Source organism: Berghia stephanieae, chromosome 8 (genome assembly GCF_034508935.2).
Source record: "Berghia stephanieae isolate SIO BIC M18660-M18661 chromosome 8, UCSD_Bste_1.3, whole genome shotgun sequence".
NCBI classification, from domain to species: domain Eukaryota; kingdom Metazoa; phylum Mollusca; class Gastropoda; order Nudibranchia; family Aeolidiidae; genus Berghia; species Berghia stephanieae.
In genome coordinates, this window is record NC_088367.1 from 40,023,071 (window position 1) to 40,033,070 (window position 10,000).

General features: G+C 37.3%; 1 protein-coding gene across 22 annotated transcripts in view; it reads right to left on the minus strand.

The window, feature by feature from the left end:
- The window catches only part of LOC144978668 (uncharacterized), a 187,977-nt gene that overhangs the window by 127,987 nt on the left and 49,990 nt on the right, over nt 1-10,000 (minus strand). The window lies entirely within an intron of this gene.

Consider the following 10,000-nt stretch of genomic DNA (forward strand, 5'->3'; position numbering starts at 1 on the left):
AAGGTAAGTGTTACTGTTGGCTATGGACCTTTTGAGCACGTTTAGTGGATATTGCTCTGTATATAAAAGCTCAAGTTTTAATAAATCATAATGCGCACTGTCTTAAACCACAAATTCAAAAGATAAGCACCTATGTCACCCTGACACGACACCGGTTTGGAGAGATGGGCCAAATGCTACTGCTATTTATTGTGTGTAACCACAGGTCCTGTGCTTTGTGCTGGGATGTGATAACAAACCAGCATAATTCTACGATAACTAACGCATTATAACAGCATCCGCAGCAATTAATCAGAACAAACACTATGACATACATATAGTTGCAACATCGTAAATACAATTAACAATGACAATAAAGATGGTAATTGTTTTTTGTTTTTAAGGGTTTTACGGCGCTTGCAACACATTTAGGTTATATCAGCGCCAGTAAAAAAAAGAAAGTGGGATAGTAAGAAGTTCTAGAATTACAATTAAAAAGCACCCAAGAGAAAGTAAGACATAGGGGAACTGGGAACAAATAGGGATCAGATGTAGATTCCAACAGCTTACCACCAATGTACTTAGTTTGAGACCACCTATAAGTCTCATTTGGACACAAGCACAAAATCCAGCAAAGAGGAATACACTCAAATGCCTACATTATACATTGAAAATAACAAACATAATAATACATAACAGCGAGATGATTTACACGGAAAAAAATATCATCTCCCAAAACAATAACTATGCATTTGACTGTTTCCCTCCCAGCCAGGACTCCGACCAGGGCCAGGAAAAAAACAAGTAATCTCATTCCCAGACAAAGACAGAAAGCATGTTGGCAAACATATATAAGGGGATAGAAGACACAGTATGGACCTCCCTGCCCGAAAGATGGTAATGATAAGGATGATGATGATGATGATGATGATGATGATGATGATGGTAATGATAATGATAAGGACAACAGCAGCACCAGCAACAACAACAACAACAACAACAACAATCATAGTTTCAGTCATGATATAAGTTAGATAACTATGTATAAATATTTTTTAAATATTTTATAAATAGGATTACGTCCCTTGGCTCAAAATAGATATTGCCTTTCAGCTGTTGGTAAAAAGGAGGCCTATAATATTATTCGAATTGGCTGAACTGGGCACTCTTGCTATAATATTATTATACATCCTTACTAAATCAAAGCGAACATTGAGCACGTTAGAATGAGCCTCACGGAGGAAATCAACTTAAAGGATGGCAAAATGTCTGTGCTCAACTAAGTAAGGAGTGAATGAGTACCTGGACATGGGCATTGAAATATATTGTAAGACTGCTAGTGAAAAAAAAAGAAAAAAAAAAAAAAAAAGAAAAGAAAAAAGAAAAAAAAAGAAAAAAAAAGAAGAAAAAAAAGAAATAAAAAAAAAAAAAAAAAAGAAAAAAAAAAAGAAGGAAAGAAAGAAAGAAAAAAAAGAAGGAAAGAAAGAAAGAAAAAAAAGGACGTCCATCAGGCGATATAATGAATAAAATTTAATGTTAATTCGTCCTTTATGACTTGATAGGGGAATAAATGGGGATGATCTATATATTACCTTCCATGTGGTCAAGGTCATTGGTCACATTGCAAAGTGTGCTCAAAATGACCTATATATAGTGAAAAGTATTCGCAGTTTGAGAATATCTAACATCACGATTGGTCATTTTGTTCAGTTTGAGACATGGGTGGGTATGTTTACAACATTCATAAACAAAGCAGCGTATTTGCATTTATAAAGAAATGTCCAATCGTTGTACAGCAACAAATCATGTGACCGATGTGACTAGATTGGTCAAAAACATGAATATAGATCGCTCCCATTAACCAATATGAATATCATTGAGCATGGTGGGGCAATTGACATGCCTTATCTAATAAATGTTCATATTTATTTTTTCCAGTTCCCCTTCACTTATATTATTCTGGTACTTTATAAAGAACGATACGTATTCTTAAAGGAGAATCACTGCTCAAAACCGAGGGAAGATTAAAAATATATAAAAATCGATAACAAGGTGAAATGTAAGCTTCAATTCAATAATAATAACATGATAAAGGGGAAACTCAAAACGTCAATTTCGTCTGATTTCGTATGTCAAATTGAAGCTCACATTCAATTTCACATTGTTATCTATTTCTTCGAGCTTCGAGCAGCAACATTTATATTATAAAAATCGATGGAAATTTGCCTTCTTTTTTATTTATTTCTTTGAGTGCTCTTTGACGTATGACGAGAATGCAATGCAGATATAGAAATTTACAATTGTAGAGTTGCAAGTAAATAACACGAAAAGACTTTCATCTGTTATTGTTATTTTAAAACTCTACTTATTGTGGAAATTAACATAGATCGAGATGAATCTTTTGAGCCATCAACAGTAATCAAAATCTGACAGGTAATAAAATTTGTAGGTGCTCGCGACTGAATCTGGCAACAACAGGGCGGCCAAAATGGCGATTCCCTACGTCACAGACCGATCATAACAACCCAGAAGATTTTCTAAATTATCATTTGAGTCATCGGGAGATAAAATTACCTGCTTTGTCCTTTAATTGTTGTTGTTGTTGTTGTTGTTGTTGTTGTTGTTGTTGTAATTGTTGTTTCGTTCTCTCTCTCTCTCTCTTCCCCCCCCCCCCCCCTTCATGTTATTTTTCCTTGTATTATTTCACGTAATGGACAATCGTGCAATACATCCCTAAGTCATATCATTCCATCCCTACTCCACACATCCCGTTCCCATTTTTTCCCTTTTAAAATTATCTAGTATTAGTTTGTCACATATCAGGACTACTTAGTATTTTTAAAAGGGTTGCAAGTTACCCATAAGTCAATCTGTTACCATTAAAAAAAAACCTCTACATTTATTTGGCAGTAATTCTGTGTCCGTTGGCTGAAATTTAACATGAACTCTACGGAACATTTTTGACCCCCAACCCTACTTCTTTTTCTTTTCTTTAAAAAAAAATATCAAAGAATATATTCTAAAAAAGGCGAATAGGATCAAACGACAAAAAAGGGGGGTTAGTTGGCGGTCGACAGGTCTGTAGAGTACCTACACATTGAGAGTGTCAACAAACCCGTGAAAATGATGTGTAATCCTCATCATGATTTTGTGCGACAAACAAAAAAAAAAAAAAAAAACAAAAAAAACAAAACAAACCCATTGATAAATCGATGGTGATGAATGGCAGCAATACATCGTTGTACGATTCACATCTAAAGCAACTTCAAAGTTCAAAGTTGTCAACACAACAAAATGCAAATATTGACAAAATTAGGTTTGTTTGTTTGTTTTTAAGGGTTTCACTGCGTTTGTAACACATTTAGGTCATATTATCAGCGCCAGTGAAAAGAGAAGAAAATGGAATATTAAAAAGTTCTAGAATTATAATGAAAGCACCCAAGAAAAGGTGAGAGAAAGGGGTGTTTGTTTAAATAGGGAACAATGTACATTCCAAGGGCACACTATCAATGTACTTAGTTTGAGATCACCAAAATGTCTCATCCTGACACAAGCACAGGATCCTACTCAAATGTTTACAAATAATATATATATATGTCCACTATAGGAGGTCAGGAACTCCACCCAGGACAAATTAGGAAGCAGGCATGGGATAACAAATCTGAAAGTGCGTATGAATCAGTGCCAGACGAAGCAAGGGAGAAATAAAAAAAAAAAAAAAAAAAAAAGGAAACATCCCCCGACAAATCAGCCTGCCTTGTCTGGGCAAACTGTCTCCTGATTGCCGGCAGGGGAGAAAAAAATGAAAAGAGGGAGGGGGGGGGGGTCATTTTAAATTCTAATATTCTAAATAAAAGTTCTAGCCAAAAAGTAAATAAAAAAAATAATAGAAATAAAGTATGTCAGTGTGGAGCAATATATTCAAGACGGAAACGGTATTATATGTGAATGTTTTTTGGCTATAAACTAAAAAAAAAAAAGTGTTATATAAGCGTGGTGTAGAATTGTGAAGACGGAAAAAAAAGTGGGGAGGGGGGGGGGGGGGGGGAAAGAGATCTAATCGTTCGATATTTAAGTAAAAAGACTTATGGCCAAATGCAAAAAAAAAAGTGTTATGTCAGTGTGGTGAAAAATATTCAAGAGGGGAAGGGTGGAGGGTTGGGGATGGGGGGGGGGGGGTCATTTTAATATATCGATACATTAAATAAAATTTTTTTTGACCAAAATGTAAAATAAATAAATAAATGAATAAATTAAAAAAAAAAAAAAAGAAAGAAAAAAAAATGAAAGAAAGGTACTATTATCTATGCCGGTGTGGTGCCAAATATTGAAAAGGGGGGAATAAAAAAGGGAGGGGGGGGGGGTGAGAGTGGCTCCTTTTAATCGATCCATATTTTAAGTAAAAGTTTTCAGGCCAAATTTTCTTTTTTTTTATAAAAAGTGTTATGCAAGTGTGATGTAGCATACTCAAGGGGCCACAGCATGCCGGCCATAAAGAACAGGCTGGTGACACATACGCCGATAATCCTTAGCTGATCTAGTCTGACCTTCACACTGATTCAAACCACCGATCAATAATAGGACGATGTCAATATGTATAGGCTACTCTCTTGGTGACTTGATGATAGTAAATCATGAGTCGTAAGAAGTAATAGATAATAGTGGTATTGGTAGATAGTTAGGTACGTAGAGAGATAGATGGACAAATGGACATATTCTTAGATAAATACATAGACTGGTAGATGTGAAGGAAAATGGAAAAATAGAAAGGGAAGAGGAATAGGTTGGTGCGAATGAGGGGGGGGGGGGGAGAGAGATCATATTCTCTATATACAGGTGACCTAACCATGGGTCATAGACAAGAAAATCCAAGAGCACAAACGCCAATGTCTCCGCATTGCCCTATGACGTCAACAACCGTACAGACAGGCCTAACCAAGTGAATTTTTTGTTGTTGTAAATTTCGATGTTACCGCTGGGGAAAAAAAGCGTATTTAAATTTCTATGACTTTTTTCGAAGTAGTCCGAGCGACTATGAGGTCTAGTGGTATGCTTCTTGTCCTGGATGTAAGACCCGCTCTGAGCGACGCACGGTTGAGTCCTTGGAAAAGGCTATTTACTCATAATATTTTATCAACCTGATCAGGTCGTGTATAATGAGTGTCTGGCCGTTAACACCGTTGTCTCTGTCGGGGAAAATAAATTGTAATATCGCCTACCAGGCGCCATGTCTCGCTCGACATGTTAAGTGTTGATGTTGGCATAGGACCCCTTGTAAAGCGCTGTGAACACGTTTAGTGGATATTGTGCTATTGAATGCTCTAAACAACAAGAAATGAAGTGAGTAGGAAAGTGCCAGAGGACAATAAATAGAGAATAAAAATTTCGCGGCGGCGATGAGGGCTCGAAATCGCGACCTTAAATGCTCTATTTTTTTAAATTTTTTTTTTTTGGGGGGGGGGGGGGGGGGGGGGGTGGTGGTGATTTTTTTAGTCTGCAGGATTGTTTAATACGTGACTCATTGCAGTGAGATGTAGACTGAAATACAAAAAAAAAAAACAAAAAAAAAACAATAGGATATATCCATGTAATCAGTCCTAATAAGTATGTGGTAGATAGGACGACGTGACAGCAAGACGGCATGGCAGACGTCACATTATACCGACGAACAATGGGACAACGGTGGACAAGCTAAGTAAGGCACGGGCTACTACTCCGTGGGAAGACAAGAAATATCATGTGACAGGGTTATACATACTTGAGTGAAAACTAAATAAAAACAAAGCGTAAATAATGAAATAGCTAAACATACCAGCACAACCCCCCCCCCCACCAAAAATAAGCAAAACAAAAACAAAACAAAACAACAATTAACCCTCCCTCCCCCCCCCCCCCCCCAAAAAAAAAGACAACAAAAAAAAACAACAAAAAACAAACAAACATAAACAAAACAACACCCCCCACCCCCCCCCCCCCCAAATAAAGAAATCCAGACATACCACTAGATGAAAAAAGATTTAGCTCGACGGAAATCGTCGCCCAATGTAAACGATTTATTGACATGGATTTTGTTTTCTTTCTTTATTTATTTTGTTGTTGTTGTTGTTTTTATTTTCCCCTTTTCGAAGCGTCTTGAAAACTATTGTTACATTAGCGAAAAGTATCTATCTGTCGTATGTCATCTCAAAATAAAAAATAAAAATAAAAAATAAATAAAAATTAAAAATTTTGGGCAGAAAAGTCGTTCTTCAAATATCGCTCGATTAAAATGGCCCTCATCTTAGGTCAAAACTCTCAAGCCTGAGACCTCGCGAATGAATGAATTGTGATAGGGTAGCTGGGTCTGTTAGATCTGTCGGAAAGTACTTTGCGATAGACTAGCGTCCTATCCAAAGGGTAGCAAGCAATTGCTATTGCCCGTTTCACGCTATAGAAACGGGGATAAACTCCGGCTCCATGGGCCTATGGCTCTGAAGGACACTTAATTTATTTTTACATGGAGCTAAGCGGCTAAGAAATAATATTATTCAGAGAAAACGAAAAAAACAAAAAAACAAACAAAAAAACAAAAAAAAAAAACAAAAAACAACAAAACAACAAAGTAAAACAAGAAAACAACCCTCTGAATTAATCAATGAATTATAATGCACTGAGGTGTGATGATATCACATACGTAGATGATCTAAGGAGGTCTGAGGGAGTCGAGGGGGTAATCGAGTCCAGGTAAAATGAGGAGTCGATATTATAGCAGCAGACCTGCCGAGTACTACGAAATATTCGTAGAATTACGGAATCGTTTGACTCCAGTTTTCAGAACTTGATGGCCATTTCTAAGTCATTGAAAACTTATTCAAAAGGAAAGCTGATACCAGACTGCATAATCTTAAGGGGTTTGAAGTGTTATCTAATATTTGTGAGGGTAAATTGTTGACTTTTTAAACCAAAAACTAGAGTCTCTCTCTCTCTCTCTCTCTCTCTCTCTCTCCGTCACACACACACACACACACACACACTCTCTCTCTCTCCATCGCACTCTCTCTATCTCATTATCTCGTTCATTTCCTTGAACACACACACACACACACACACACACACTCACACATTTTTACCTATAATATTTTACCCAATATGAAAATGGACTAAATATTATTATAACACATTGCGTGTTTACCCGAAGAAGGCCAAAGGCCGAAACGTCGTTTGTTTTGTGTTGTTCCCTTATAAGAATATATGAGTTACATTTCATCACTTTATCTTTTTCTCCATATTGATTTTTAAATATGACTATAGATAGTATGCGCTTGGTTTAAAAAATAACAAATCACAACATTGTCATTCAGAAGTATAGCGGACCAGCACACAAAACGTTGTGAGCTTCTTAGCCAAGCGCATTCTATCTATAGATAGAATGCGCTTGGCCAAGGAGTTCACAACATTGCCATCCGGAAGTATAACGGACCAACACACAAACTCTGTGTAACCATGAACTTTTATAGTCAGGTTAATACAGTTTAGTGAGAACAACTCACAAACGCGGATGGCAAAAACAAAACAAAGGCCTGAGTGACGTCATCTGCATACTATCTATAGCGCCTGCTATTTTGTATCCCCTTAAAAACTACGAATTCTAAAAGTTCCAAGTGGGCAGTTCTGTTCTAGGATATAGACATAGGCCGTAAAGCACACACTACTATAAGCGCTATAACTGTCTTTGATAGGATATAATATGGACAAGGAGGAGAAGGACAGGTCATAAATTACAACAGTCAGTATCTGGGGGCCCATTATCGTAGAGAATGTGGTGGACATGTCGTTAAGGGTTCTTGTTATAAAGGGCTCTAACCGTAAGTTGGGGGGGGGGGGGGGATGGGGGAGAGTAGTTAAGGGTTGTTATTGGGTGAAGAGAATGTTGGCGTTTCATCGTGATGTAACATTAATATTGTATTGCATTATATAATGCGGTATTTTTTAGATAATGTAGATAGGTAGGTAGTTAGGTAGATAGGTAGGTAGGCAGGTAATGGGTAAGGAGGTAGGTAATGGTAAAGTGATTGAGGAGGATATATATATATATATATATATATATATATATATATATATATATATATATATATATATATATATATGTGTGTGTGTGTGTGTGTGTGTGTGTGTGTGTGAGAGAGAGGGAGAGAGAGAGAGGGAGAGAGAGACAGACAGAGAGGGAGACACAGAGAGAGAGAGGGAGAGAGAGAGAGAGAGAAAGAGAGAGAGAGAGAAAGAGAGAGAAGAGAAGAAAGAAGAGAAGAAAGAAGAGAGAGAGAGAGAGAGAGAGAGAGAGAGAGAGAGAGAGAGAGACAGAGAGATATATTCAACAAACATAAAACGACAAAGTTTCGTAGATGTTCTCGTGGACCTAATAGTTATGCATTACAAAAGTCTGACCAGGCTTCGTATCTCGGAATGAAGACAAAGGGGCACGCAACATCTGTAAATCTCATTTCAAATGATGATATATTCATGATTTAAAATAAATGCCATACACCACCACGCCTAATGTTTTAAGATCAAAAGACAAACTTTATTGACAAGAATTCCAAGGGCCTGTTTATCCATTAAACCGAAAAGCGCCGATCAATCTGATATCGATTATTCGTAAAAAACAAAACTACATCGCACTCGGATGTTACGCATACAGTTAATTTCTGCATTATACAAAATTAACCTTCAATATGCTGGGTTCGACCTAACACACACACACACACACACACACACACACACACACACACACATGTCATCAAATTCCTGACCGTTTTCACCAAGAGAGTGAAAGAGTGATGCAGAGAGAGCATCATCATCTCAAGCTGATAATAGCTTATAATGAAGGAGAACCATAACTATGATGCAACTGGTAACCAGCTTTAAGCGATAAGAGAAAAATATCATAGGACATGAACGAAACCAAGCCTCGCTGTGAAAGGGTTAATTAACAGCATCCACTAATTTAACCGATCGATATTTGAAAAAAAAAAAAAAGAGGAAAGACTAAAACAAACTTGAGCCTTTATATTGCGCAATATCCATTAAACGTGCTCAAAGCGCTTTACAAGGGGTCCCTGACCAATAATTGCAACAAGTAACACGTAGAACAAGACATGACGCCTGTTAGGCGATATTACAACGCTGTTAACGGCTAGGTATTAATTTTACACCTGGTTATGGTGAGAGAATATTAGTAAAGAGCCTTTTCTAAAGACGTTTTCCAAGTAGGCACCACCGCTTAGAACCGGTCTCGAACCCATGACCTTCCGATCCAAAGGCAAGCGTGAGTGTCGTACCATTAAATAAACCACCTAGCCGCACGGCACCCCAGTCATCCTATGCCCAGCGCCAGTCTCAATTAGGGACTTGGGACATGAAATGATCGATGTTGTCGGCCTTGTAACCGTGATGTAATCGACCATCACACCGCCTGCCGCTGCTACTGTTGCTGTAATGTAACCGTCTCTAATAATAGCAGAGCTGCCTACTTTAAATTTCAAAAATTCTTAGTTTCCAAGTATAAAAAAAAGAAGAAAAATTCACTTTTAAATCACTCGCTCCCTCACTCACTATCCAGCATCGTCCTCATTGACGTTGGCTGCCCGCACTCTGTGATGACAAAAGTCTGCCCATTCCCTTCGTCTGTTGACGGTATCCTAATATAATTCTCTTCCATTCACCTGTGTCCCTTCTAGGATGTTTAAGAAATATATATAACTAGGCCTAGGTCTTCCCCTTCTTCTTTTGCCCTCCTTTTTCCCCTGTACCACATCTTTCATTAGCGTGCATGGGTTTCGGCATATATGACCCAAAAAAAAAAAAAACAACAACAGAGTTTAAATAGCTTTACAAATAAACAATGTGTTCTCCTCATGATCCAAAAATGCCCCAAAGTTTTGATTACAAACCTCTAAGAAGCTAAACTTTCCTTTTCAATAAAAATTATTGAGTTTTTGTTTTTGTTTTTAAGGGTTTTACGGCGCTTGCAACACATTAAAGG